Source organism: Perognathus longimembris, chromosome 10, assembly GCF_023159225.1.
Source record: "Perognathus longimembris pacificus isolate PPM17 chromosome 10, ASM2315922v1, whole genome shotgun sequence".
NCBI classification, from domain to species: domain Eukaryota; kingdom Metazoa; phylum Chordata; class Mammalia; order Rodentia; family Heteromyidae; genus Perognathus; species Perognathus longimembris.
In genome coordinates, this window is record NC_063170.1 from 58,811,712 (window position 1) to 58,835,692 (window position 23,981).

The window sequence follows — 23,981 nt, forward strand, 5'->3', positions numbered from 1 at the left end:
GAGGGACGCGGGGCTCCCCGGCTGCGCGGGGAAGCGCTTTCCTCGAAACCCGCCGAGAACTTTCGCTTCACCTCCCCAGGTTTCCGCACAGCCTTCTCCTCTTCCCCCACCCACCCCCACTCCCCAAGTGGGGTTCGCCTAAGTGTGCCCCAGCGCACAGAGAAAGGTGAGGGGGGGGGTGGGGAGCCCCCAGCCGCGTGCCACGGGGTTGGAATAAATAACCGAACGTGCCTGGTGGCCGAACCCAGCTACTTCCCCCTCGGCGGCGACAGCTGCGGCTGCGGGAAAGGCTTGGGCCACACGCTCGCGAAGAAATAATTCCTTAGATTCCTTTCTTATTTATCCAACAACAGCCACAACAAAAGCTCCTCTCAAAGAGCACTTTAGGATGACCTCGGGTAGAAATAGTCACGACTTTAATGCTATTAAATGCTGCAGATCAGCAAGGGGGCTGCTTCTTCTTCTTCTTCTTCTTCTTCTTCTTCTTCTTCTTCTTCTTCTTCTTCTTCTTCTTCTTCTTTCTTTCCCCCTCCTCCTCCCTTTCTTTCTTTCCCTCTTTTTAATTTTTTTTTTAAAGTCACTAAATCGACTCAACTTTGTTGTCCCTAGTGTTGCTGATTTAAGTGTCAGGTTAATCTAGTGAACTTCAGCAGCTTCAGAAATCACCTCTGAATTTTCCATTTTCCAAACTTGGAAGAAAAACTTTATGGGATATATAAATACATATATGTTTATTAAAAAAAAGAAACCACTAACTTTATTTTTCTGAAAAATATTGGAGGAAGAGAAGTAACCAGATCAATGGCTGCTTATTTTCCCTCAATGAAAAAAAGAAAGAGTACAAGCTCAACCTAGTAATTCCAGGAGTTTTACTTGCAAGTATTTTTCGGTTTGAGGTGTATTACATGCAGGTTACTACAAACCAGCGTGCATTGTGATATTTGCAATGAAGCACAAATGCCTGAATTTCAGCAAGTTCACTAAGGAGCAGGCATTTCCCCATTAACCTGACTGTAAAATAAGACAGAAACACAGAATGACTGTCCAGGTGTAATTACATGTGTGAGGGGACACTGCAGATCACACCCAAAAGTGTTTTCGTGTCACATGCAATTTATTAATGGCACTTTTTTTCAGGTCACAAAAAAATTCGAACTCACCCTCTCATGAATATTGAACAGAAAGCCAAAGCTTGGTTGGTTGTTTTTTTTCCCCCCTTTGGTGGGGGGTGGGGGTGGGGAAGAGCTGTTAGGGGCCTTCAATCTACCACAGTGTCCTATCTCCTGACTGAGTTGAGTCAGTCCTGACTTGTAAAGAGACAAGAAAGAGGCAAGGCACTCTTTCCCAAGAGGCTGGCAGCGCCCCAAGGAAGGAAATAAAAATATAGGAAGTGCTCGCCAACTAACATACAGCCAAAAAAGTAGAACTGGTCATTTCAAAATACACAAGCGATTCCCCCTCCCCAAAGTATTCAGATTAATGAGAGTCAATGTGTATGAACTATGGTATATTTTCAACAGGCAATTTTTTTTCAACAGCTGAAGATGTTCTGAGGCAGCCATGAAATCCAGGCGTGCTTTAACAAGTAGGAGTGCCTCCTCTGCAGGTCAGTGTTTATCAGTTAATAGTCTCCAGGAGCATCAAAACAAACAATAAACAAACACGCAAACAACAATAAAAACCATTACAGACGCCTGTGACCCAGCTGTGGAGAACAGCCTTGCACAAAATAATTAGAGAGTGACGCAATTCAAGTGGTTCCTCCGGTACTAAATTGCACAGTGGTAGCTTGGAGAACCCTGAGCCCACAGAGGAGGAGGAGATCCCTAGAGGCTGAAGGCTCAGAATGCCTCTTGGGAAGGTGGTGTTTAAAGGGTTGATGGCTTAGAAAAGGGGAGGGTGACAATATGATGAGGAAAATGGCTTAACATGCTGGCTGGAGCCTCATTCACTCTCTCTAAACAAGACAGGTGACACAGTGACTCAGAGACCCTTTCTGAACAAGGAAACGTACCACCCGTGATACTACCATCTGCATAGGCACAGGCCACTGTGGTCAGTACTGGGCACTCAAGGTGCCTTTAGGTGGTCCTAAGTAACAACTGCCTTTGGTCTGGGATGCTTCGAGAAATTGTACCGGCCATCGCTGGACTATGGAGAGAATGTTGAAACCGCCAATGACCTAGAAGACATAGTTAATGCCACTTTCTTGCATCTTTTTTATCACCTCAAATGCCAGGTTGTTTTGGAACGGCTGGGGTAGAAAAGGAAAAGAAGAAGAATAAAGAAAAAGGGAAGGAAAGGAAAACGGATTCTTGTGGGGGAGCTGGCATGTGTTCCTCAACCACAGGGTCTCCCGCAAAGTTGAAGAGAAACTGTGGTCCCATTCTGCAGGAAGAACTTGAGGTTCAGAAAGGCAAAGTGTGTGTGTTTTTTTTTTTCCCACCAAAGACTCACAAAATAACCCAATATCAGAGGCCCACAGGTAAAGCAGATACATAGCTAGCAGCTAGCAGAATTTAAAAAGAGAGAGAGAGAGAGAGAGAGAGAAGCCAGGGTAATAAAAACAGAATACCTGGGGTGAGAGGCGGGGGAGGGGAACTTTATGTTTAAAGAAGAGTGAAGGAAACGATAAATACCATACTTAAAAATATTTCTGATGCCCACATCCTAACACCCACAACAGACACAGTCTTGTTCAAGCACCACATATTAAGAAACCTGTCAGTTGCTAAATGAGTCCATTGTGCAGCTGGCTGTGCACTTACGAACAGATTACCATGATCCCATACCAAACTCTAACCACCAAATAACACACCTGGGACTAGAGTCGTGGACTCTCTCGGGTTCTACCGAGCCTCAGCCTCATCCACAGAGAAAAGTGAAAGGTTTTCACGGACCATTTGTAGGAGCCGAGGATGGAGATAAGTATGAAAGGAAGAGCTGGAAGGGGCATTTAGCAGGATGCTATTCCACATGTTGAAGAATGCTTGCTTGGTGTGGTAGGCATAGCCAGGGGGCAGTGCCCATTCACTACAGCTGAGGGCCTGCTTGACCAGAGCTGCTGTGCAAATAACTACAGAAAAGGCACACCAATGGGTGGAGAAATGAACTGCATAATGAAGAGCCTAAAAATCCAAGGTAGGTTCAGGGACTTCGAAATAATGGTTGCCTGAACAGTAGTTTTCTTCCCTTTTCCCAGTTAATTTAGTAGAGTACCCAAGACAGACTCTGAAATGAGAGAACTTAAAGAAATGGACACTACTGGTTAGTTTGCTAGAGAGAAATACCACTGGCATCTGATGTGAGGCCCAGCGAGAATCCCCTGCCTGAAAGGAAGCACACTGGAATATTCCTCCCAAATTCACCAAGGAACAGCCAATTAGTTACTAAATTGCAACAGCGATGCCCCTTTCCAGAGATTTGGGCATTTATCTCCAAGGAACTCCCCGTTCAGTCTTGATTTAAGCAGTGGTTTTACTTAAAAATATAAATTAATACATCATCCATCTACAGGGAGCAAAAGCGGTTAGCTCCGTATCGATGCTGTTTATGTGGCTGTTATGTCTATGTTGACAACGAAGCTAATTATGCTGTTTTTCATCTGTGCCTGCCAGTTCAGCTAAGGGAAAAGCCCGAGAGTTCTTAGTGTTCCACGGGAGTTTAGATTTCTCTTTATGACATCCTCTAAATTGCCGTTCACATCTTCATTCAACGTTGCAAAATGCCAGTGTCTGTGGCTCATTTCTGTGCACAATACCAGCAAACCTCCCAAACATGCAGTAAAACTCATAGGATGCATATGCAAGATGTAGAAAATATTTGCCCAAAAGAAAATAAAAAGAATCTAAAAAGAATCTAAAGGTAAAGACACTGGAAGACATTCAGAAAACCTCACAGGTAAACAAACTAACTTATGGGAAAGGGAAAAAAAATGGCCCCATCCTTTCCTTTCCTAAATCTGCATCTAACTGACATTAATAAATTCCCCTCTCTCATTTAGGATAAAACTTGAATCCCTGGTTTTAACATGATGTGAAATTTATTAGAGGATTGTTTCTGCCATGAGGTTAAAACAGTTTCACAGATGTGATTAAAGTTCCCCCAAAGGCACAGGTTTTTCTCTATGAACTTTAATCCTCAGACATTCCAGAAAAAGTCACCATTACCCATTGTGACTCGTCATCTCCCCCTCGTCGTCTAGGCCAACCTTGAACTTGATGCATGACCAGACAAGGCACAAAAGGGGAAGGAAAAGATGGCTGTTGAGTGATGACATTACTGGCTTGTTTATTTTTTTACATTTCATTATGAAGAAATGGCTGAATAGCAGATAGACACTGACCACTTGTATTTCGTGCATTCAGCTCTTGGGGGGGAAGGCTGGGGTGGGGGGTAGCGTGTGGTGCTCAGCAGGCCTGGGAAGAGGCCGAGGGAACCAGTCTCATCTTGCCCTGCAATAAAGCTCCCAGATCCTCAGGGCCACCCTCCTCTGACCCTGGGTTGACACACCCTCGCCTGTGTCAGACCTTCTTTACGCCTGCCCTCTGCTGGTAAGCCTGCCAGCATTAGGAAATTCCAAACACCTCAACTTATTCAAAAGACAACTTTTGAAGAGCCAGAGAAAGAACATGCGAGGAACGAGTAACTGGAATATATCCATTAAGACACTGAAACAAAGCGAGGAGTGAAATATGGCACTTTTAATGTTAAAAAAAAACAACACGCGCGCATTCATCTATTCTAATGCCTATTTGCCTGCAGCTCACCAGTGCCAAACTATTCTAGCTGGCTTGAGAGAATAACCTGCAAGATTGCAGGCATCCTACCTTCTGCTGCGCCCTCTCTGGGGAGAGCATGCCCATGCCTAGCCTCCAATGAAGTAACGGGCCACTGTCCCCATTTCACTGACAACTATGGTTTCACCATCTAGTATGTTTAGCCCAGTCAAGTTCAAGTTTGGCTCTGGCATTCACAACATCCTCAGACTGAGGGGTATGGGTAGCAAAAGAATTCTTGCCTATGCTTTAGGTCGATGAGAAAAGAGTTCATTTGATGGCTAAATGGCTAGACCGACATTCCTCCAACACAACATGCCCCATCCATGTTGTTTGCCACCAACGGGCCACTGCACAGCACGTGTGGATACTGGCATTACGGGGTAAATTTCCATAGCATGCCGGGCTTTAACTGTGCAACTCTTGTCACTGTCAATGGGAAGCTGGAGGCCCCCGAAGCAAATCCCTGCATACCATTACAAAAAATATATATCTTCAAGATGGGAAAGCGAAGCTTAGCAGTTGCAACCTCAAAAGCATTCAGGAAGTAGCACTCCTGACTGCGCTTTAGATGCCGGGTAAATGCTCTTATAAAGAACATCCAATCCAGCCAACAATAAATCTTACTCCGGGAAAGCCCGCTTAGGGCCGTGGAATCCCCTCCAAAGATAATTGCCTTCCTCGCTGTGTGGCACAGAATCCACTGCATAGAAAACATTTTCTGGGGCCCTCTCATTCTCTCTGCCTTGCTTTTCTTAATAGTAACCAATCGTACATGTGCGTGCGCACACAGATACACACACACACACGCACACAAGCTCCCATGAACACACCCTGACTTTAAGAACAACCATACAAGCATGCAAGGATTTGTCTTCTTTTCTAACAAAAAGTTAGGCGGCCAGCACCTCTTCCTCCGGGTGGAGGAGGCAGACAGCTGGGAAGAGGGGATGTGTGCAGGAACTCAGGAAGGGAAGCGAGGCCACATGACCAACCTTGTGGGTTCCACTTCCTACTCTTTGAAGGTTTGTGTCATTTCCAAACAGTTCCAACTACTGAAATCCATCCAAAAGACCAAGAAAGAGGCAGGCAGGCAGGTAGACAAGCATAGCTAGGCCTGCTCTAGTTCAAAGTTGCCTCAAGTACTCAGTCTGTCCCTGAGACAAACCTGGAAGACTAGATAGGATTTGGGGTCCTACTATTGATTTTTGTCATGAATCCTAAGCAGAGTTAAAGGGGAAGTGACTGGCATTATCAGGCCTGTACATTCACCTACACCAAGGGAAAGATACAGTGTCCTTAATAATAACAATAAAGAACTGCAATCATCACACCAACTGCTTGCCACATACAAGTTTTTATACCAGAAAAGGAATGATCTCTAGGTATGTCCTGTTCACAGTTATGGTCCTCTATAACATGACTAATGAAATGTACAAATAACACTTTAGGAGTATGGGAAATCCCTATCATATCCTTGGTACATCTGAGAATACCACCACCACAAATGCTTTATAGGAAAACAAAATCTCAAAGCTCTTACTGGGAATTTTTGAGAAAACAAACCCTGTGAAACATCAACAACTGTGGTCCAGAGAACATTCATGCATGGAAATTTGGTGTATTTAGATGAAACTCCTACTTCTAAACCTATTTGTGTTCTTTGTACTTGTGAGTTTTCCCTCCTTCCTTAACCAGTTCAGTTTATCTTTGTCAACTGACTGATGTCTCCTTCCACCAAAAATGGTTTCTGAATACCTGGCCTGACCTCTCAGGCCATTGGCTTATTCCTGGCAGTTTCACATTGGAAAGGAGAGGTGAATGAAGAAAGTTGTATGCCTGGGTGAAGGGTGGGGGCAGGGGGAGACGGTGGTAGCTTTGCCATCTCCGATCAAGACTATCAACAATGCATAGAGCAAAATTATATAGACCAGCATGCAGACTGATTTGTTTTATTATTATATCAAATGGCATTTTATCCCTCACGAGGAAAAGCAGCAGATGGAGCAGGAAGCTTTCAGGTCATAAAGAACTTCCCTCTTTTCAAACAAATAGGGCATTGTGTTTGAACAATAGGAGGAATGTCTAATTGATCTTAATTAAATTCAGTGATGTCCAATTTTTGAGATGGGTCAGGACATATCTATGTAATGTCACAACCCAGCAGGCCAGACCTTAGAAACTAAGCCACTCTGTGCTTAACTCTTCTCTGACTCTCTTTTTCTTCCAGCCACATCTCCTCTGAAATCTGAGCTTGTTCCCCCTTCTAGCCTCAGTCCCTCACTTACACCCTTCCTTCTTTCTCTTTTACCTCTTTCTCATCTTATTGGTTCTTGTTGGGTTGTGCTCACACAATAACCCCAGAAAAAAGTAATAGACTCACCCCCAGCAAACTAGGCACTGGTTGCTCATGCCTATAATCCTAGCTACTAAGGAGGCTGAGATCTGAAAATCCTAATTTGAAGCCAGCCTGTGCAGGAAAGTCCGTGAGACTATTATCTCCCATTAACTACCAAAAAACCTAAAAGTAGAACTTTGAGTCAAAGTGGTAGAGCACTAGCCTTGAGCACATAAGCTCAGGGAGAGTGCCCAGGCCCTGAGTTCAAGCCCCACAATAAACAAAATAATAAAAAAACATTAGCAAATGTAATACTTTCCCCCACCCCGAACCAACCTTTTGATGTCATAAACACTGTCTCACCATGCTCATGACAACCTATTTTACAGGACCCCACTGTACAATGGAGATGCCTTCCTGAGTTTGGGGTTTAAAACATGTAGGTGTGTATACAACATTTGCTATTTACCTGTAAAATAAGTGACGTGCAAAAGCTTGCCAAGTAGGAACAATTATCTGCCTCAGAGTAAACAGATTATTCTTACCATTATTGTTGTTATTATTTTGCTAGAACATAACATCTCCAATTCTTTAAATTATTTCTCCTGATTGGACAGCATTGGTATAACCATTGGGTCAGATGTATGGCAAGCACTTGATCCACAAGTGTCTGGCCCAGCAAGCTCTCTACTAGTAGGACCTGAAGGGATTTGTCTGAGGTCGCCTTGGCTGGTAAAGGAGAAGGCTGAGATGTGTCCATGATTTTCTCTGCTAATGCTCATTCTCCTGCATTAGCTACACTAGCTTGTTGGGTACAAGGCTCAGCCAACTTTGAGACAATAGCTAAGGAAACTAAGACCAGAGGTGGTCATGAACAGGGAGTTGGTGGAAACCCCATTATGAGGTCACCTATTACAAACTGGGGGTGGGGAAGAATAAATCATGGGACACTAGCAAAGGGTTTTGGTAAAGGAAAGGAAAATGATGAGGGGGGGAAGTAAGATGAGTGGGGAAAACAGCAATATTCATGGAAGTATGATTCGCTTGAGACGTCCCATAATCCTTTGAGGAATTATAGTGTACCCACTCAACAGATACATAAACTGAGGCTTACAGCATAGGAGCAATATCTCACAGCTAGTAAGGGGGGGAGTTGGGATTTGAATGACCTCCAGACAGTGCTTTTATCTCAAATATAGCTTGAGAGGCCAGGCTTGGGGCTAGGACTAAGCTGGGGAGGATAGTCTAGTTTGCTCTTGCAAACCAGATGTCACCAAGTATCACCAACTAGTCATCACAAATTGAGACTAAACGTTTCTTTCTGGGGTGGTTTTGGGGTTTGAATTTAGAGCCTCCTACTTGCTTGGCAGAAACATTAGCACTTGTTCCCCTCCATACCTCTTTTTAGGTGCTTGTTATTTTTCAGAAAAGGTCTCAGGCTTTTTGCTTGCAAATAGCCTTGGACTGCATTCCTCCTATCTATGCCTCTAGTGTAACAAGGATTATAAGTGTGTATCACCATAGCCAGCTTGTTGGTTAAGATCAGGTCTTACTCAACTTTCTGCCTAGGTCAGTCTCAAACTATAATCCTCCCAAACTCTCCCTCTCCAGTAATTGGGATGAATAGTATGAGCCAGTGCACATGGCTTGAGAACCTTCTCAACATTTCTAACATCCATACTACCCCAATTAAAGAATGGAAATTACTTAGTGAGACTAAAGCACCTGGCAAGGCACCAGCCGCTATACGATCATTTGCTGAATTAAAAACAGACATGCAAGGAACTAAGCACAAAGAACTCCTAAAGCCAGGTGCCAGTGGCTCATGCCTGTAATCCTAGCTACTCAGGAGGCTGAGATATGAGAATTGTGGATCAAAGGCAGCCCAGGAAGGAAAGTCTGTGAGACTTTTACCAAGAGGCTCAGGGACAGCTCCCAGGCCCTCTGAGTTCAAGCCCTAGGAATGGCTAAAAAAAAACAAGAGCTCCTACCTGAAAATTCTACAGTAAGATAAAGTTGATACTGAATATAAAAAGTGATGTCTTGCCCAGGCGTCTGGCAAGTAAGAGTGAGGAAGGGCATTTGTTCTGTACCTGTCCTAGGACTTGAACTTGGGGCTTGAGTGCTGTCCTTTGCTCAAGGCTAGTCCTCTGCTACTTGAGCCAGAGCTCTACTTCTAGCTTTTGCTGGTTCACTGGAGGTAAGTGACACATAGACTTTCTTGCCCGAGCTGGCTTTGAACCAGAATCCTCAGATTTCAGCCTCCTGAGCTAGGATACTCAGTTATGAGCCACCTGCATCTGGCTAGAAAGGCCATTTGAGCTGATGGAATGGCACGTGCAAACTTTACCTAGGAGGTAACAGGAGCCGAAGAAGTGTGGTGAGAATGAAATAACTTGGCATGGGGCGGGGCGGGGAATGACAACACACTACAATTAATGCACCAAATGTATTTTTCTGAGAGCTTTCTTTTTCTTCTCAATATCATCTATATGTATTAACTCAAAAATACACCCATTCTACTTTTCTTCACACTCTCTGTTGAACAGCCTCTCTGTTTTTTGGTGTTATTATTTTATTGTCGGGGCTCGAACTCAGGGCCTGGGTGCTGTCCCTGAGCGCTATAGCTCAAGGTTAGCTCTTTACCACTTTGAGCCACAACTCTACTTCTGGTTTTAAGGTGGTTCGTGGGAGACAAGAGTCTTACTGGACTTTCCTACCTGGGTTGTCTTTGAATAGCAATCCTCAGATCTCAGCCTCCTTAGTAGCTAGGATTACGAGCACGAGCCACCAATACCTGGCAGTTTGTGTCATTTCTGTCAGTACCTGGCAGTTTGTGTCATTTCTGTGATTAACATTTCTGCTTGTATTGGTCTCCATACTGTTCATCATGTTAGCCAAGTCTGGGTTTGGTGGTTGCTACCTTGGCAAGCTCTCAATCTGTAGTTCCTGAGCTTGAATGTGGGTTCAGTGAGTCTGTAACGTGCCTCCAGGATATTTTAGAGGGTTAGCCTGACACTCAAATACAAACTGGAAACCACTGACATAAAAGTAAGGAGCATGAACTCAAGGATTAGGTATTTTGGCCACCAAAGAGCTTAAATAATATCACATAAGACAAGGATAGCTTATTATACGGATAGAATAAAGGCTTAGGGAGGAGGAGGCATACACAAGTAGAACCAACTTGCAAAACCTCAAGAACATGTATGTGCTGATCCTTTTTGAATTGTGGGAGAAGAAACATGAGTAACCAAAGCAGGGTGGTCAGGGCGCCCACTGACCATGCACACTGCTTTTCCCACTCTGCAGCCCAGCTGCCATCTCTGAATCACAAGTTCTGCTCCCGGTATGTTTCCCAGAGGCAGTTCATTTGCACTTCTGGGTTTTTTTTTAGTGGTTTAATGGAAATAAGAGTCTCAAAAGCTTTCCTGCCCAGGCTAGCTTCAAATGTTGGATCTTCAGATCTCAGCCTCCTGAACTGCTAGCATTATAGGCATGAGCCACCAGCGCCCGTCTTTATTCATTTTTATTTACCTATTCCTTATGAAGCAAGAAGCATGAGGGACAGCAAAAGACTGTCTCATGTAGTGAAATTGAGCACTGTGGAAAGGGAAAAAGAAGTTCCTTTATTGGGGCACAGATAATCCAACATCAGAGAGAAGAGGCCACTAATCTACTCATCCTCCCATGCAGGGTACTGAATCTAAAGCAATATTATGTCTCTGATTTCCAACAGCAGTTATGGTCTGTGTCAGACTGCATTCCATCACAGGTTGAATTAGCCTAGCAAATGCCAATGAGGGCTCCTCTCCCACTACTGGATCAATTTACAAATGAATACATGACTGGATTACTGTTTTCTCTTCTGCCTCCTTCCTGTGCATTAGTCTCACAGAAACTTTTTTTTTTTTTATTATACTCTAAGATACAAATTCTGGACTCTGTTCTTGTTCCACCTATGAGGCCATCCAGCTTAGAGTCAAAGAAAGAGGAAGTACTTGCTAAATAGGAGCATCTCTGCAAGTGAGAGAAGTATGGAATAGCAAGAGAAGCTTCTCAGTGCCACCATGTTAGGAACTAATATCTTAATGGATAATTGCGTGTCTGAGCTGATCTCACAGCAAAAACTATGCACTTGTATAACACACCAATGAGCAGAGCCTTTGGAACTCTAAACACTAAACTACAAACTGAGTTTTTGAGATTATACAAACAACTAGATTTTGTAGCTGTGGGCAAATTTGAGTCATTTACTACCACTGTGTTTATTAAGGTAGACAAACTCTAGATCATTTTTTAAAAAATCATCTTTTAGGGGCTGGGGATATAGCCTAGTGGCAAGAGTGCCTGCCTCGGATACACGAGGCCCTAGGTTCGATTCCCCAGCACCACATATACAGAAAACGGCCAGAAGCGGCGCTGTGGCTCAAGTGGCAGAGTGCTAGCCTTGAGCGGGAAGAAGCCAGGGACAGTGCTCAGGCCCTGAGTCCAAGGCCCAGGACTGGCCAAAAAAAAACAAAACAAAAAATCATCTTTTACAGCTATTACTCTGTCAAATGAGAAGAACTACAGGTGTGTGTATCTCCATGCTTGTAATCCCAATACATGGGAGCTAGAGACAAGGAGGATCACCAGTTCAAGGCCTGCTTAGGCTATACAGTGTCACCCTCTCTCAAAAACAAAACAAAAATCTGCCTGTCTAGTCATAGGCAGAGAGAGCGGGAAATGCCATTTTCTAAGTTACTGTGAGCCTCACTAAGAGTCTCCTCTCTACTTGGCTTCACCTTTAAAAGCTCTTCATGGATAGAAAGAGCAAAGATGGATGAAGATCTGGAGGAAGGCCACGGGCCCCTTGGTTCTGGGGCCACTGATCAGTCGTCCTACCCCAGCCTTTTCTCTGCAAAGCAGAAGCCCCGGATTGGCTGTGATCTCTGCTTCTCTCCATACCTGGATTCTGGAACTGCAGAGTTAGGGGACCAGTCATTCCTGATGGTCAATGCTCTTTAAGCCTTGCAGATGCTGCAGCAGCAGAAGTGCTCTGCACCCTCCCCCTTCCCCACTCTGATTTTTCTTTAGAACTCATAGCCAGCACCTGCTACCTAGGAGGGTTTGCCCACCACCCCTTTCATGAGCTGCTCAGCTATGAGCATGGGCCAGGTGTCTAGGTCAGAAGGGTGGATGTTCAGTTGTGCATTCTTCCATCAACCAGCTGACAGTCCTTGGGGATCCTTACTCCCTGCCACATCCAGATAGGATCCTACGGGTTTTACAATCATCTTCCAGCTAATCGTTGCAAGAACTGCCAAGTTGAGCCCTGCCCTGAACTCCTGTGTTGTGGTGTGGTCTTTGCATTCATCCCCATTTAAATGTCTTTTTCATTCTGATCCACAGTAAATTTCTTTTTATTCTTTATTTCAGAAGATTAACTCCTTGCCATCTTCCCTCCATGCATACAACTTAGGTCATCTCTAACTTCCTTGGGTCACATCTGTGGACATTTTCGCAAATGCAAGCGGCCCAGTGTTTGACAGACTCTGAATGAACATCGATGTTACTGTGATTACTTGACAATGATCAAGATTTGCTTCATTGGGGCTGAGGATATATGGCCTAGTGGCAAGAGCACTTGCCTCACATACATGAAGCCCTGGGTTTGATTCCCCAGCACCACATATACAGAAAATGGCCAGAAGTGGTGCTGTGACTCCAGTGGCAGAGTGCTAGCCTTGAGCAAAAAGAAGCCAGGACAGTGCTCAGGCCCTGAGTCCAAGGCCCAGGACTGGCCAAAAAAGAAAAAAAAAAAGAAAAAAAGATTTGCTTCATACCAAAGATTGCTAGCTTGCTGTTGCCCGGCTCAGAACTGAAACCACTTAGACAAGTCATGTTTCCTCACACCTAACACGGTGCTGGGCTGTCAGTAAGTGCTTCAAAAATAAGGCCAGTACTGAATCTTGAACTCAGAGTCTCCAGCTCTTACTCATAGCTGGTGTTCTACCACTTGAGCCACAGCTCCACTTCTGGCTTTTGAGTGGTAAAGTAGAGACAAGCATCTTACAGACTTTCCTGACGGAGCTAGCTTTGAACCATGATCTTTAGATCTCAGCCTTCTGAGGAGCTAGAGTTACAGGCTTAAGTCATCAATGCCTGGCTTCATAAGCAGTGTTTTGGAATACATCGATGAACAAATATACAATTGTTACCACACTCTTTGAAGATGCTATTCCAAATTTAAATTTGATAGAAAAAGAACTTAAGGGACTTGAACTCTTTCAATGTTACATACCTGTTACATGGAATCCTTTGGGGGGAAAAGCATGCCTAGAGAGATGAAACTACATCTGTAAGACATATTAACTGCTTATTTCATAGCAGAACCCTCTCAGTCAGGCCTAGTTCCTTCTTGTGCCACCCTAGCATGGTCTATACTTCTCCCATCACCTCTCCTTTGGGCCTTCTGTATTTCCTTCCTGAAGAAACAAATGTGGCTGGAGAAATTTCCAAATTAAAACCTGGCAATGGTTTCTATATTCTTGTTTCCTAAACCTATAAATCAAAACTGTCTAAACAGGTCATAAATGTTCCTTAGTAATATAATGGGAAATCTTCTGATTTATGGTGCTGGTAGGATAATTTTAAATAATTACATAAGCGTTTTGAAAAAAATGCAATTAACACCTTTGGAAGTTTTTTTTTTCTTTTGAAATGAAAATGAATCTCCAGAGATGACGATACCTATACATAAAGATAGCCAGCTAAAAAAATAAAAATATATTATAAGATGTGATTGTATTTCCATGATCCTACACAAGTAGGGTACTGGGAGTTGTTATACAAGGCAAATTCACCAGCAGGACCCCATCAGTAAATGTTTAACTCTGTCACATTATCACACGATACCAATAAAATGATCAGATGTCACTACTGAACGTCAAAATTAAATCACCAAATAAACATCTTGTTTCTCCTCAGCCCCAAGCTGACGCCTTCCTTCCAGGGTACTGGTTTGACACATTGTACCACACAGTCCTCTGGAACACTTCAAATCCTCCTACCTGCTCTTATAAATCTGCCCAATGTTCTTTCCTTCCTCTTGCTCTTCATTTGTGATTCATCTCTTCCCTCAAAGTCCAACCTCTACTGATGAAATCACTCCATGCAGCCTCTCTTAACCCTAGCCTCTCTGGGTACCAAGACAGTCCCAGCAGCTCATATTTTCCCTTTCCAGGCTTACCAAGCAGGAGTAGGTACCACTTTACTCCATGAACCAGAAGGCAAAAGAGAGATGTCAATCTCTCTTTTTTCCTGTCTCTGTCTCTCTTGCTCTGTCTCTAGCTCTCTCTCTCTCTCTTTTGGGGGGGGGTGGGGAGGGAGAAGAAGGATGTCAGTCATAGGGCCTGGGCACTGTCCCTGAGCTCTTTTGCCCAAAGGTACTACTCTACCACTTTGAGCCACTCCTGCCCAGACTGATTTTGAACCGTGATCCTCAAATCTCAGCCTCCTGAGTAGATAGGATTAGTAGCTGGGCATGGGCTACCAGCACCCAGCCTCTCAAATTTGTTTTTTTACTGGTTCATGGTAGAAATACTTTTTCTCAAGCTTTTATCACCATGGGTATTTCAACCATGAAAGGAACAGAGTGAGGGTGAAATTAACAACAACAAAAAAATTAACCTCAGATAAAGTTAACCTTCAAAAATTATGCATTGTTTAGTGCTATATTTTCTGCATTTTGTTCTAAATTTATATTGGATAGCATTATTAAACAGTTCTTTTAGATCCAGTAGAAATTTGGAAAATATTCCTGCATATCCCAGTTCATAGGCAGAAATGACCCAAGGCATTTCCCAGGTTCTTTCAATACCCTGTACTTACTACTCTTAGTGACCCCACAAGAAAACGCCCAGCCTCCATCCTGGCCACAACAAAGAGAAAGACACAGAAACTTTGATCTGGCACAGATTTACAGATTGGCATAATCTCACCCCCTCATTTGAGAAAATATGATGAGGAAAAGATCCTGCATCTAAATTGCTGCTGGCAGAGCTAAGACCAGAACCTAAAGCTTCTGACTCTGCAGTGAAGTACTCTTTTTATTTCTTCATACCACCTGACAGGGCAGAGACGTGGAGAGCCACAAAATTAAAATAACCTACAACATTCACAACTTTGTTTTGATTGGGAGATATAGAGAGAGATTGTAATCTTTTTATATTTGCTGGAATGAACAGTCTCTTTTATTTTAGCTAAAAAATATGAATGAAAAATGCATCCAAATGTTACTCACCAGAAGTATAAGACATCAAGATTTAAGTCATCATTCACGCTTGCTCATATTTCATTTGCCTTCAAAATCCTTGTAACTCTATGTGGCCATTAAGTACAAAGCTGAGTTGTCAAATGTGGCAGATAATAAGTCACCTGTGACTATTTCTATTTAAGTCAGTTACGCTTAAATATAATACAAAAGAAATCAGATCCTCCATCACATTAACTGTATTTGAAGTACCTAGTCCTCAAGGTAGCTAGCAAGTAACATTACTGGACCAGTGGAAATACAAAATGTCATAGCTGCCTTTCTGGAAAATCCTATCGGATGGTGCTGATAGTGAGGACATACCAGTATGAAATAGACATAATAGGAAAACCACTACAAAGATGAATTATACTTTGAGATGTAAGCTTTCTGAGTAGAAACATTCAAATATTTGAAATATTTCAAATATAGAGCTATCATATATTATAACTATAGTAGATATGTACATGATCTATAACAAACAAAATGGTATGTGCCTCACTGACTTTAAGATGATGGGGGAAAATGTCTCAGTTTCATCTACTCCTACATCTCCTAAAAGAGCATTTGGGGTACAGTCCTAATCTAAGTTGATCTATATGGTTTCAAGAGAGCCAGCTCCATTCATGGAGGATATGCATATGCGTAGTCCCATAAGTCACAATATTCTCCTGTCCTTACCCACCGTGATCAGCTCAGATACAGAAAAGTAACCCAAGTCATGTATTCAAGGCAGGGACTTTTACCAGTTAAGAGATCTTTCTTTCCCTCATCAAGCTGTAAAGTAGTGAATCTGAGTCTCTGTCAAAGAATGGAGCTACTGGAAGAAAGCAGAACAGAACAATGGAGAGAGACTGTGTCCTGCTGACCTGACCTGGCCTGACCGTCTGGTTCCACCTGTGTCTGAGGTCAGCCTAACCCTTCAACTTTCAAAGTCTGTGAGCTACAGACTTCCCTAGAACCCCTAGCGCTTCATCACTGGCTGGCCTGAGCTGAGTTCTCACATTTGCATGGGGCAAGGCCCTGACTCATACTGAGACCTCCTTCCACAAGGAGACTAGGAAGTAGGTACACGAACTCTCCCAAACAACCCTGAAAAGCACCACACAGGGGAAACACTCAGTCACAAAGCCCATGAGGGCAGCTGCAAATCTTGGTTCGGATGCCATTCTGGGAGGGAATCCCCAGGTCAACCCCCACTAGCCTCTCTCAGACACAAATCCATCACGGTCTCAGTTCACCACATGCACAGCCTCCTAGTGAACACCTATATCTACCTACTTCTTACCAGGCTGTGCTTGCAAGACCACTTTCATATTCAATGAACCATCTTCTATTCACCAAGTACTAGGAATATCTTCAAGACATTGTCAACCTCTAAAATAGATTTTTAAAAATAAACTCAAGGACTCAGGAGGGGAGTACAATGGGGACTTCTTGGCCCAATGGGTTTTCACTTGAATTTCTCCATTTACTGTCCTTTTATTTTTTAACAGACTTCACAAAAACTTCTCACACTTGGGTTTATTTCTCTTCTTTCCTTAATGTGACATTTTCCTTCCTTTTTTGTTCTAGATCCACTATGCCAAATTATAACAATTATACTTTCATGGAGTCTGGCAATAAATGATTTAACAATCTGTTAGCAACTATTTTATTGTAATCCATACATTCTAGGGAATACAGATTTTTTTTCTTTCATGGTAGCCTCTTCCAAAATGTCTACTGTTTAAGTCATGAAGTCATTTATCGAGCCCAGGCCCATTCACACAATATAGCTTTTTAATAAACTAGTCTTGTCTTAGATAATACTAACAATATTTCCTATAGGCTTTTGATTTCTCCTATATAGTTAAAAATTAATCGTTGTTTAAATATTTAGGTTTGATCAAAAAATAGCCACTCTCCATCAGTGGCTTTTCAGTGTTTATTATTGCTTAATTATAACAATGGTGATTATTTCTTCTAGTGATTTTGGTTTTTAAAAATCCACTTATTTCTATGACTTTTGTTTTCTGTTTGGCTCACCAATGGTCTGTCACCCAGTTAGCTTTTATATCCCCCCCACTAATATTTAGCATTCTGAAGTTTTGTTTATTCTTGTGTTATTATGAACTTCTAAGTGATGACTAGAGACTTCCTATGCCTTTCAATGTTTACTATTAATGAATATTCGTATGAATTGGTATACCAGAAGCAAAAACAATTCAATCAAGATCTCAGAAAATTATAGTCACCTTTGGGTAAGTGTTTCTCACGCTGGGTGTTTTTAAGTTGGTGTCCTATGTTCTAGATTTCATCTGGGCCTTGGTGGTTATCATTTGTGGGCATTTTATACACACCACCAAAGAAATGGGGCATTTAATTCCTTTCCCCAAGGTTGTAGTGGCAGGTCAGGATGGAGAAATGACCAAAGGTCACAGAGGCTCATGGTTGCAGTTTTCTCTCAGAACATATGAACTTGGATTTTAGCTTATCCATGCAAGATGGTGGGTTAATCCCAAATACTAAAAAGCTTCACAAATTTCCCTAAAAGGGAACCTCCCCATGCTCCCTTATATGCTAACACAATATACCTATATTATTATGCAATGAGTTCAGGAGAAAGGCAAGCGAGAGGCACATTTGATAAATGCCATGCTAATTTTATCCTTGCAGATTCGGGAATTGTGTCATCTTCTCTATTCTTCAGTGTCTCCAGCTGGCCAGGAGACAAGGGCTGCCACCTCAGGGTAGGAACACCATTTCCAATTTCCCCAAGTCCACCCATGAGCAGCAAGGACTTAATCCCAAGTTCTGTCTTTCCACATATTTTCTAGGAAGGCCTCTCTTCTGAATCATGAGCAACATCTAGTGTGACCCTGGGCTGCAAACTTCTGCCCCAGAGCAAAGAAGAAAACCAATTTATGTAAAATTAAAAGCTATTTGCTTGATCCATCACTTGCTTTCTACTTTCAAGTGTAACGTATTCAGCTAGAATTACAGTCTACCTCTTCATCCGGCACTGGGGCATACAATCTATCTATGCACAACCATGGAAAATAAACATTACAGAAAAATAATGACTTGAAGCACTGGGCACCCTACTCAAACACAAGGTACATGTGTGTTCACAGATGGAAGCAAATGGCTGTTTACCCTGAAGGCCCTATAAGAAAAATGCAGTCACCTTTACAGTAAAATGAAACTTACTATTCAATATGCAAAAAAAAAAAAAATCCTGAGATAAAAACAGGGCAGGCACTAAATTCCAACAAAGAGCTCTGAGAGTACCTTAGATTTCCTTGGGAGAGTACAAGCCTCTTAAAAAGAGCACAGGTCCTGCAAACCTGAAGTGTATACTCTTATAGGACCACAAGGCCAATGCCAGGAAAGGGTTCAGTCTTTTGTAGAGTGAGTGGGTCACAGAAGAGAGCTGTGTGACCTGGTATGATATCTAGTACTCTGAACACAATCTGAAATCCGGTGTTCATGCATTGAACCAAAGAAACAACATAAATTCTGCCTGGGGGTAAAGGGGTTATTGACATTAATGCAAACAGAATCAGCCTCACCAACGCTCTTCTTTCCATTTCCCGGATATAACCAAGAAGGGCATGCATTCCCAGTCAATGTATCTGAAAAGTGACAACACAAGCCAGCCAGAGTTTCCTGTGCAGAGATGCCAACCGAGTATTGACAAAAGCTTACCCATATCTTTCAGAGACTTCTGTGGTCTAGCACTTTGTCAAAACAGGATATTATTTAAATTTGAAAATTTTACTGATTCAACTTAAAAAAAAAACCTGCTTTGCTGTTTTGATAACCAAATTTGTGGGTGGGGAAACTTTGACCTTTATTTTTTTCTTTCTTTCTGGAGCCTTATATGGGTCTACGAAGATACTATATTTAGCAGGTGAGTTTTGAGAATGAAGGTATCTTAGCAAGATGACTATCACTTTCTATGAATTACTGTACAAATGAAATCATGGCATTGTTATAGTATGCAAAAGCGACTTGTGTGAAACAAACAAAAATACCAGTTTGCATACACAAGTTTGGTAAAATCTTTGTGGGGATAAAAAGGGGAAATACATAGTAGATGAGCCACAGCATAATAAGTCTCTCATGTGACTCTGGTTGAGCATGCAAAGTAGTATTTTTTAGAGAAGAAGGTTAAGCTAGGAAATAAGACTGGACAAAAAAAAAAGCAAGCTGGACACCAGTGGCTCATGCCTATAATCCTAGTTATTCAGGAAGATGAGGATCTCAGTTCAAAGCCAGCTTGGGTAGGTGAGTCCATGAGACTCTTATCTCCAGTGAATCACCAAAAAGTTGAAAGTAGAGCAGTTATCTATGAGGAGCAAGGAGCAGCCATGAAATGTAGAAAAGAAAAGTAAGCTCATTTATGCCCAGGGATTTTCAGCCTGCTTTTCTTTTCATATGAGATATTTTTCCTGAACTATCTTGAAGTCAATCCCTTGCTTGAGGTGTCTACTCAAAGGTCATTTCCTCAGAGGCCAGCCAATGTCATATCAGAGAGGCATGTCACTGCCCCTATCTACCATAACCAGTGTTTGTTTTCTTAGAGCCTTCGTTATCCCACAACATGCAACGATTTAGTTTTTTGCTTACCAACCTAATGTTTCATAAGAACACAAACACTGTGAGGTTAGGGATGCCTCTGTCATAGCTGTTGTTTACCCTAAATACTTGGCAGATTAAGACCAACACAGCACCAAATCAGGTGCTGATGGGTAATCCCAGTAACAGTTCATCATAAAGTTCTTCAAAGGAAGTAATTGTCCTTCTTGAGCCTTCACCTGTGTGCCTGATTTCTTGATTGTAGAGGACTCTAACAGAATTATTTCAATAATGGAAAAGACTCTGGAGACATTAGGAAGGCAATTATGTATAAATATTTGATTACTTGTTTTGTGTTAAAATCAGTTTTTGAAGGTCTCCTGGCTTTGGCATTATGCAACTTCCCATTGTCCTGAGAGAGCACAGGAGGACAATGGGTACTATTATAAAGAAATATAAGACACCAAACATCTCCCACAATGCATTTCTTTTGTCAATCTCTCTTTCTTCTCCATAAGAGATAAAGCTTTTAGTGATGTGCACAATACTTTTGCCAATGACCTTGAACCAAGTTATAGCAGTGCTCAGGCCACAGGTTTGCCTTTGACCATTTTTCTGTCCAACATGACTAAGGGAAGTAACAGTGCAAGCTACTACACACTGCCTTGCTCAGCAGTGCTTCTAAATAAGGCTAATGAGGGGGCTGGTATTGGTGTTCAGCCCTCAAAAATTCCCACCATCTGGTGTTCATGCTCCATCTAGTCTCCTCCAACAGCTTTATGTTAAGGTTGGTCACAGTGACCAATAAATGTGACAGAAGGATTGGTATGGAATCTCCGTGGCTAGGCCACTGTTATGGTTTAGATAAATGTTCCCCAAAGGCCTGTGTTCAGGGCTTGCTCCTTATGTTGCTCTATGGATGATGATGGACACCTATACACAATCTGCTCTAAGGGGAGGCCCTAGACACTTTCAGCTATGAGAGAATCATATCCAGCTTTACATGAGAGACCAAAAGCCAGAAACAGCTTCAAAGCAGGCAATACCAAACTTCAGACCTGCAAGAAATGCGTGAGATAATACACATTAAGAACAGCTTCAAGTCGAAGGCTTAAACTAAGAGAGCATCACAACTCAATAGTAAGGGTGAAAATGATCACCTGGCCTAATCACTCTTCCTCTAGGGCCACCTCTCCATCCTTTGACATGCAGAGATTGGCACTGGATACAGTTTTGAAGACGAAGTTCTAATTATTACAGGGGGAGCTGGTTAAAGGTAATGCATCTATGTCAGAGTAAGAAGTTTTGGGGAATCTAGAATTCCCAAATGCCTCAGCTATAGCTGGTCAGTTCAAAGGCCCTGAGGCCCTGAGACTGGATCTGTTACAGATACCTATTGAGAAATAAGGGGTCCCGAGTGAACAGAGAGGTGATGGAGACCAAGTCCACAGCCCGGTGGCTCAGGAAGAGGTCATGGTTCTTAGGGCTGGATCATTGGTACTACGTATGTTGTTTGAGCTTCTTTCTTTCAAAGCCAGAAGTTGAAAATTTAATTGGAAATCTCAGTGTTTTTTTTTTTTCTTTAAACCTTTATAACTAGCCCTCAAAACAGTTAAACAGTGTGTATATAGGTAAAACCGTGTCTAGCCTGTAGGGCATCTTTTAGTAATTCCTAATGGAGCCCCAATTTCTCAGCTTGACTCTTTCCTCAGTCTTGCTCCCATTACAAAATCAATCTCAAAATTCCTGTTTTCAAAGGATTCCATTGCCTAAGCTTCCCTCACATTCTCTCTCTCTCTCTCTCTCTCTCTCTCTCTCTCTCTCTCTCTCTCTGGGGGGGCATTTAATTTCTCTTTCTATAAAACAGCACTGCTCTGTTTGTATCAAAGTTGTCACAATGGCTGTTAGAAAATATTTGCCCTTTTCTCATAAATGCGGTAAATAGCGTGATAATAGAGAAGCGAAAGAACAGACATCCTGCAGGTGTGAAGAGAATCTCCCTGAGGGGAAAAAGTAACAGGGCAGTGAAGAGTGACAAATTACTCAGGCCCTAAGAGAAGCCAGTCAAGAATGACCAGATGGACTGATGGAAAGACACCTTTACAAGCTGGGCTTCCGTTCCCTAAAAAGCAAGACCTGAGAGAGAGAGAGAGAGAGAGAGAGAGAGAGAGAGAGAGAGAGAGAGAGAGAGAGAGAGAAAGAGGAGAGAGATTAGAGTCCATCCTGGTCCTCCTAGCCCTACCTAGAGTCAAACAGAGAAAGAATTACACAACATCCTCCTCAGAGTGGTGAAGAAACTTAAGAGCGGTCAGAAGCAGACAGAGTGCCACTCACCTGCTCGCTGCACCCTCAGAGAGAGGGAGTAGTCCTTGAAGCGCAAGTTTTCTTTGGCTATAGAGTCTTCAGTTCATCTGATACATGTGCAAGATGCACAGGCAAAGACACAATGAGTACCATTCTGAATACAATTTGCTCTGAAATGCTGGCAGAGGGGGACAATTTCAATTCTCACGCCATCATCCCACCATGGGAAAGCCTTATTATTCCATACAATTCCACTCTCGTAGAGGCCAATGGACACTCTTAGAAATGAGCTATTCCCCAAAATCAACACCATAAAATGTCCATCCAAGACAACAGCTACAAGAGCAGGTAACACTTTCAATACCATATGTCAGGCAGGTTCAGTGTGTGTGTGGAAGTGTGTGTGTGTACCTGTATTAAACAATCCACTTTAATCTGTCTAACAGGAGAGCATTTCTGTCTCATCCTCAAAGGGAAACTAACTTGGACAATATCACACAACTCGTAAATAATGGCTTTGGAATTTGGCTAGACCTGAGTCCAGAGACTTAAAGCTATGCTTTATCATGTTATCAGCACCACAAGCTAAAGAGCAAGGGCAATCCAAGATTTTTCCTCACCAATCAACATACTAAACCAACAAACTGTGTGTTATGACTATAATGGTTGCTACGATTATTAATCTAAATGGAAATACATAGCTACTGATAAATATCCAATAAACCTTACTCTTACAGGAAATATAAGAAGCATAGCTATGACCCACATCTAGACGAAGAAGCGAAATTCAAGGACTTAGCTTTCACAACCACCATAAGGAAACCAGGGGATATCAGCCTGACCTTCTGGGAACCTTAAGTTCGATGTTAGGCCTCTCTCTCTCTCTCTCTCTCTCTCTCTCTGAGTGAAGAAAGGAGGAGGCTGGTCTCTGAAGTAAACTTTAGATGGAAGGAAATTTTCAGAGGAAATGGTTTCAGCTTTTTTTGGTGAGAAAGGTATTTTTCAAATTCTCTTTTGAAGTTCTTATTTCCATTTTCAGTCTGCATAAATAAAAATAACTGTCAGTTTGCAAAGGGTCTTGTGGTTCACTGTGAAAGAAGGGGTTTGGCTTATTTTCTTCCCAAGTTCCAACTCTTTGAAGTTTTCTTATTTGGAGGGAAACATGGGCCTTCAGGGAGAAAATGGAGGCAACAGAAGTCCCAAGGAGTCCTAAAGTTCAATCCTGTGCTTATAGCAATGAAGTAAAGAAATGATACAGGAAAGTATACACGGGAGGGAGTTGGGTAGTTTGGAGACATATCAGATGAACAAACTACATCAAAAAGAGATTTCTCCGGGCTCTTGGTAAATATTGGCATTTACATAGCTCAGAAAAGGCCCTAGGTTTGAGCTTCAGCACAGCAAAATAAACAAACAAGTATTTTTTTTTTCATATTTCACCAGAAGGACTAACTTATCACATTGTGTTAAAAGGAAAACAAAATTTCAAGGATTGAAGGGTGGCTCAACTGGTAGGAGGCCTACCTAGCAATGCATGAGGTCCCAAATTCAATCACCAGCACACACACACACACACACACACACACACACACACACACACACCCAAGAATAGAACCATCCAATAGAATTTTCTGTAAGAGCAGACATACTCTGTAAGTGTATTATCCCCCCAAAAAGTAGCTACTTGAATTAAAAGTGAAAT

General features: G+C 42.4%; 1 protein-coding gene across 3 annotated transcripts in view; it reads right to left on the reverse strand.

The window, feature by feature from the left end:
* Foxp1 (forkhead box P1) overlaps positions 1-23,981 on the reverse strand; it is a 153,854-nt gene that overhangs the window by 109,023 nt on the left and 20,850 nt on the right. The gene's annotated exons all lie outside the window — the stretch shown is intronic.